The 5,438-nt window shown below is 38.9% G+C and overlaps 2 protein-coding genes across 41 annotated transcripts in view; one reads left to right on the top strand and one right to left on the bottom strand.

Moving 5' to 3' along the window:
* Positions 1 to 5,438, bottom strand: part of LOC107492417 (negative regulator of systemic acquired resistance SNI1) — a 148,866-nt gene that overhangs the window by 107,497 nt on the left and 35,931 nt on the right. For 5 of the 40 annotated variants that reach the window (XR_008010606.1, XR_008010610.1, XR_008010597.1 and 2 more), the window contains exon 3: positions 454 to 500. The exons of 22 other annotated variants lie outside the window; for them this stretch is intronic. The gene's annotated coding sequence lies outside the window, so the exon portion shown is untranslated. Of the gene's footprint in view, positions 1 to 453; positions 501 to 777; positions 901 to 990; positions 1,112 to 1,332; positions 1,456 to 1,580; positions 1,883 to 5,438 lie in introns of those variants that run through there. 13 more of the 40 variants (XR_008010596.1, XR_008010616.1, XR_008010579.1 and 10 more) reach the window with 11 other exon arrangements.
* LOC107492418 (very-long-chain aldehyde decarbonylase CER3-like) overlaps positions 1 to 5,438 on the top strand; it is a 56,640-nt gene that overhangs the window by 41,637 nt on the left and 9,565 nt on the right. The window lies entirely within an intron of this gene.

Below are 5,438 nucleotides of genomic sequence, written 5' to 3'. Positions count from 1 at the left end.
AAAAAAATGAAATCTATAAGTCAATCAGTATCCGGGAAAGTGGATTGTAATCCTTTTCACTCTTTTAGTTATTAATGGAAACACACTTTCATAAAAGGTGTTCTAAGAGCTCTGCTCTTATAAATTTTAGTTCCATCTGGGCAACGAGAAGGAAGTACCCACTTCCTGGAAACAAGTATAAGTGGACAAAATCTCCCTCAAATAGTAAGATTCACTATATGTTATTATTCAATAGAAAATATTATATGTTTGCATGAAATACAGTTCTGTCAAAGGTGCCAAAATTTGTCTATATTACCATCATAGATATAATCTAAATAAGCCTAAAATATTCATATTCAGGGTGAAAGCATAAACATTCAAGATCAAACCACATTGCAAGGTTTGAATTAATACAAAAGGCATTCGAGGTCAAATCATTCCTGAAGTTCCACAAAATAATAGACGCGTTACCTCTCTTCAATTACTGCTCTAAATGCGTCCACGAATACTTCAACATTCTGTTTTGAACATTAAAATTCAAAGGGAAATAAACCAAATTGGATATGATTTTAGGACCAAAACAAAGAGAAATAAAACCAAACTAATGAATAAATAAAAATAAATAAATAAAATGTGTTCCCTTGTTTTGCAGCCACTTATCCAGTTATCCTTTATTTCTACTCTCTCGCTGACACAGCCAAAAACTGACCATAGGTAAGGCTTAAATTGTTTAAGATATTTTGTAGTATATTTTGTTTAAGATCTGAAAAATCAATTTTCTGTAGGCATATGTACCTTAATAGCTCCTTTCAGCCCTTTCTTTGCATAATCAACTGGCGTCTGGTTATTTTCAATGGAGGCAATGCGGCCGCTAATGTCAATGAAGTCTCTAGAAGGAATACAAATTGGAGTCCCAACCTATCAAATAGAAGATATTACATACAAACTCATAGAAACCATGAATCACGAAACAAAATAGAATTAACAAGGCTCGTTCATTATACTAACAGTAGAACCCAAACAGATAAAGTCGGTTTTAATGATAAGAAAATTCTTTCAAGATAAGGTTTAGAGATCTCAATCAGAACAACAATTGGGTTGACTGGGATCACTCCAAAAGATAATGATGCAAAACAACATAAATTAGTAAATCAATGCTTTGAATTTTGAAAATGTGAATTAAATATATATTATAAACAATACCAGTGTAACAACTTTTTTTTCTTTAAGTGATACTATTTTATTTAGTACACATCTCTCCTTTGAAAACCTCATTCTAATCAGTCAACAGAGTAATTTAAATCTATGTACTTAGCACATTGCATTTCATGAACTGGTAATTATAGTTACCTCAGAAGCAGAACTCTAAAAGGCACAATAGATTATCTTCAACGCAAACTTTTAACCATAACAATTAATGGAGCTACTTTCAAAACCAAATTCGAACCTTGAAGAGGATTCAAGAACAAAAATCTAAACCATAAAATAAAAGTGGAACAGATTGAGTTTTAGATGCAATAATAACGTATGAACAATTGAATTCCAAACAAAATATAGATCAATAGAAATTCCAGAATCTAAAATAGATAAAGACATACATGTAGGTTTTAGATCTGGTGACACGATGACTCGACGAGGCTGTGAACGGCGAGGATGGATGGCGCGAGACAGAGAGAGACATAAGCTGAGAGGCGGCAGAGGGAGCTCGTGTAACGCGAGCAGCAGAGGAGGGAGCTCATGCGAGCGAGCGGCGGCGGAGGGAGCTCGTGCAAGCAAGCAGTGACCGAGGGAGCTCGTGCAAGCGAGCGGCGACAAAGCAGAAGCGACGGAGAAATCTGCTTGTAATTTTAATTCGTTGATATTTTTTACAGTAAAATTTTATTGGAAAAATCTGCTTGTAATTTACTATTTCTTAATAGTAATTCTTTATTAATTCGATGGTCGAATTTGAATGGGTATATAATAAAGAGTTAATATTTAAAATCGTCCCTGAAATATGCATTGTTGTTCTCCATATGAATTTCCGAATGATAAAGTTAATTAAAATAGTCCCCGAAAGATGACGGACATGACCACCTTAGTCCCTCCGTCCTGAGCTGACTAACGTTGGGTAACATGTGCCGTTAAGTGACCGTGTGGCACAGTAACAAAACGACGCTGTTTTGAACCAATGGGTTCCAGGAGCGGAGACGACGTTGTTTGGTGTCCAGGAGAGATTCAAAATATTCTAACCCATCATCCCCTCTGTCAACAAGCATCCACTCTGTTTCGCTTCAAAATTTGTCATCTCCGTCAAGGTATGTCCTAACCCTTCGACCGAACACTTGAAGCAGGCCATCAACCTTCGTCAGCGTAGGAAGACCAATAGCCTGAAAGAGGTATCGCTACTGAATACAGAGGTAATCATCTCCTAGAGCAACATTGATAGTGGAGGAAGCCATCTCGACTATTATAGGTAAAGATGAATCGTTTTTCTTGTTTATTGAGTTATTATGTGGCGTGATGTCTTGATAGTGGCGTGAGTCATGAGTTCATCTGATTGTGGGTAGTGTTTGTGGTGAGTAAGAGTTTGCATGACTGTTGTTGTATGATATGAGTGGGTTAAAATGGTTTGCTGTTACTGGCATTTGTGATGATTTGTTAGGTAGGATTCTTCCATTTTAGTGATGGTTCTACTAGGTTGTTGCATGTTTGTTTTGGGGTTAGTGTTTGTTTTGGTATATTTTATTTTGTCTGATAATGGTATTATTGTCTCTGTTATTATAGATGGAGGGTCCTCCCATGACTTTTATCTTTTACCATGGTGGAATGTTTAAAAACTCTGTTGAAAGGGATATGATATATGAACCCGACAACACTAAAGTCTTGATGGGTGTTGATGGAGACACACTAGATGTGTTCTTTGTGAGGGGCTACTATAAGGAGTTGGGATATATTAAAGCTGGAAACTGTTGGTGGAAAGCTCCTGGAGTGCCCCTCTCTTCTGGTTTGAGAAGCTTAGTTACAGATGCAGATTTGGTTGCAATGTGTAAGGATTGTAGGAGAAACTAGAATGTGATAAATATTTACCTTGAGCACTATATTTCACAGCCATATATAGTAGACAACATGGTTGAGGATGTTGGCAATGTTGAAGCAGAAAGTAGCAAGCAACAGAAGTTTTCCCAAGCAAAGAGTAGCCATTCTGAACCTGGCGAGATGGCCACCACTAGTCACCCTGAGTCTAAGAAACAAAACCATGTGCCCACTAAGTCAATTCCACAGCCCAGCTCTCAGCCCAACAAGCCAACTATGAAGCCCAACTCTCACCCTAATAAACCAGCAAAGAGGCCCAATTCTCAGCCCACTATAAAGGCCCACAAGCCCAGCTAGGCCACAACGCAGCCCATGAAGGTTCCTTCGCAGCCCATGAAATCCCACTCTCAGCCCAAGAAGTTCACCCGTCAGGGCAGTGCAGTTCCACCTCAACCCAATACACCATATGAGGAAACCAAGAACTCACAAGGGAATAGTAATAAGAACAAAGACGGTGGCAGTGGCTGCAGACTGACCAGATCTAGGAGGCATGTGAAAGAAGTTCCCATCCAGGAAGAAGACAGTGACTCTCATGACTCATATGAGAGTACTGATAATGAATTATATAAGCCTCCTAAAGGTGTAGGAGACAACCTGTATAGCAGTGAGAGTGATACTGAGACTGACAACAGGAACAGTGGTGGAAGAAAGGACTCCAAATGTGAAGTAAGAGAGAAGCAAAGGCCTCCTAAGACAAGATTAGGGGACAAAGAAATAGAAATTGATGACTCTAGCTATGAGGGTTCTGAGGACGAACAAAGCTCTGATTCTAGTATGCTTACTTCCTTAGGGTTAGTGGTTACTTAATTTATTTTGCATTTGTCGTATAGTTACCTTATGTGCTGAAATTGTTTTTTGGCAGATGTAGATGAGGATGATGATGACCTCGAAGGAGACTCAGATGCTGACTCATGGCATGCAGAAGATTCTGGTAAACAGCTGGAGTCTGATGAGGAATCACCAACAGTATACCCTCAATTTAATGAGAAAACTAAGTTTGGGCAACTGAAATTTGAGGTTAGTATGGTATTTAAGTCAAAGTCTGAATTTATGTAAGCCACTAGGGATTACACAATTCAGTGGGGTAGAAATATTTCATTCGTCAAGAATGATAAAGTAAGAGTTAGAGCTGTTTGTAAGAGTGATGATTGTCTATGGGTTGTATACTGTGTATGTAACAAACCAGACAGGTCTTGACAAATTAAAACTCTGGTTGATAACCACACATGTCCTAGGAGGAGGAAGAATAGAGCTGCCACCCAAACATGGACACTTAGTAAATTAGTCCCTAAACTTAGGAAACATCCCACTATGAAGCACCGAGAGGTTTATGATTGGTTTGTTAGAAAGTGTAACGTGTATTTGAACATCACATGTATCACTAGAGCCTTAAAAGCTGCTAGGTAGGTCGTTGAGGGAGATGAAATAGCACAGTATGGGTTAGTGTGGGACTATGCTAATGAACTACTGACTAGCAACCCCGGATCCACAATTCAAGTTGGTGTCATCCCCATGCCCGAGAGTCCTCCCCTGTTTGAACGATTCTATGTCTGTCTCGATGCTTGTAAGAGGGGCTTTAAGGCAGGTTGTAGACCTTTGATAGGACTGGATAGGACGTTTCTGAAGACATTACATGGGGGGCAAATCCTTACAGCATGTGGACAGGATGCTAACAATCATATCTTTGTGATTGCTTATGCTATCGTAAGTGTGGAAAATAAGGATAACTGGCAGTGGTTCCTGGAGCTACTGCACAAAGATTTGGGAGACTACAGGGAGAACAAATGGTGCTTCATCTCGGACATGCAGAAGGTAAGGATGATGTTGACATGATATATGGCATTCTGAGTATCAATTTGATTTAATGAATATCTTCTGAAGGACTATTTTGAATTAATGAATATCTTTTGAGGACCATATTGACTGATAATCTTTTCGTGTTTTATTAACAATGCAGGGTTTAATTCCTGCCGTTTAGGAGGTGTTTTCAAGGGTCCATCATCGCTTCTGCGTGTGGCATCTGTGGCGCAATTTCTCAAAACAATGGTCAAGCACTGAGTTAAAAAGATCTGGTGTGGGAATGTGCAAGATCCAGGACCACTAATGAGTTTAATAGAAACATGAACAGAGTTAAGTTGATAAATCAAAAAGCTTGGTAGTATCTAGACAAGTGGCCAAAAGATGCATGAACTAAGGCGCATTTCAGTGAGGTTCCTAAGGTGGATAACATATGCAACAACGCATGTGAGTCATTCAATGCCAAAATCAAGCACGAAAGGAGCAGGCCCATCCTAACCTTAGCCGAGGAAGTTAGAAGGATCATAATAAAGAGCATGATTGACAACAGGAAGAAGTTATAGAACTATCAAGGAATTCTCCCT

This window comes from Arachis duranensis, chromosome 6 (assembly GCF_000817695.3).
Source record: "Arachis duranensis cultivar V14167 chromosome 6, aradu.V14167.gnm2.J7QH, whole genome shotgun sequence".
NCBI lineage: Eukaryota > Viridiplantae > Streptophyta > Magnoliopsida > Fabales > Fabaceae > Arachis > Arachis duranensis.
The sequence above is the reverse complement of the archived record's forward strand: the minus strand, read 5'-3'. Positions and strand labels throughout refer to the sequence as shown.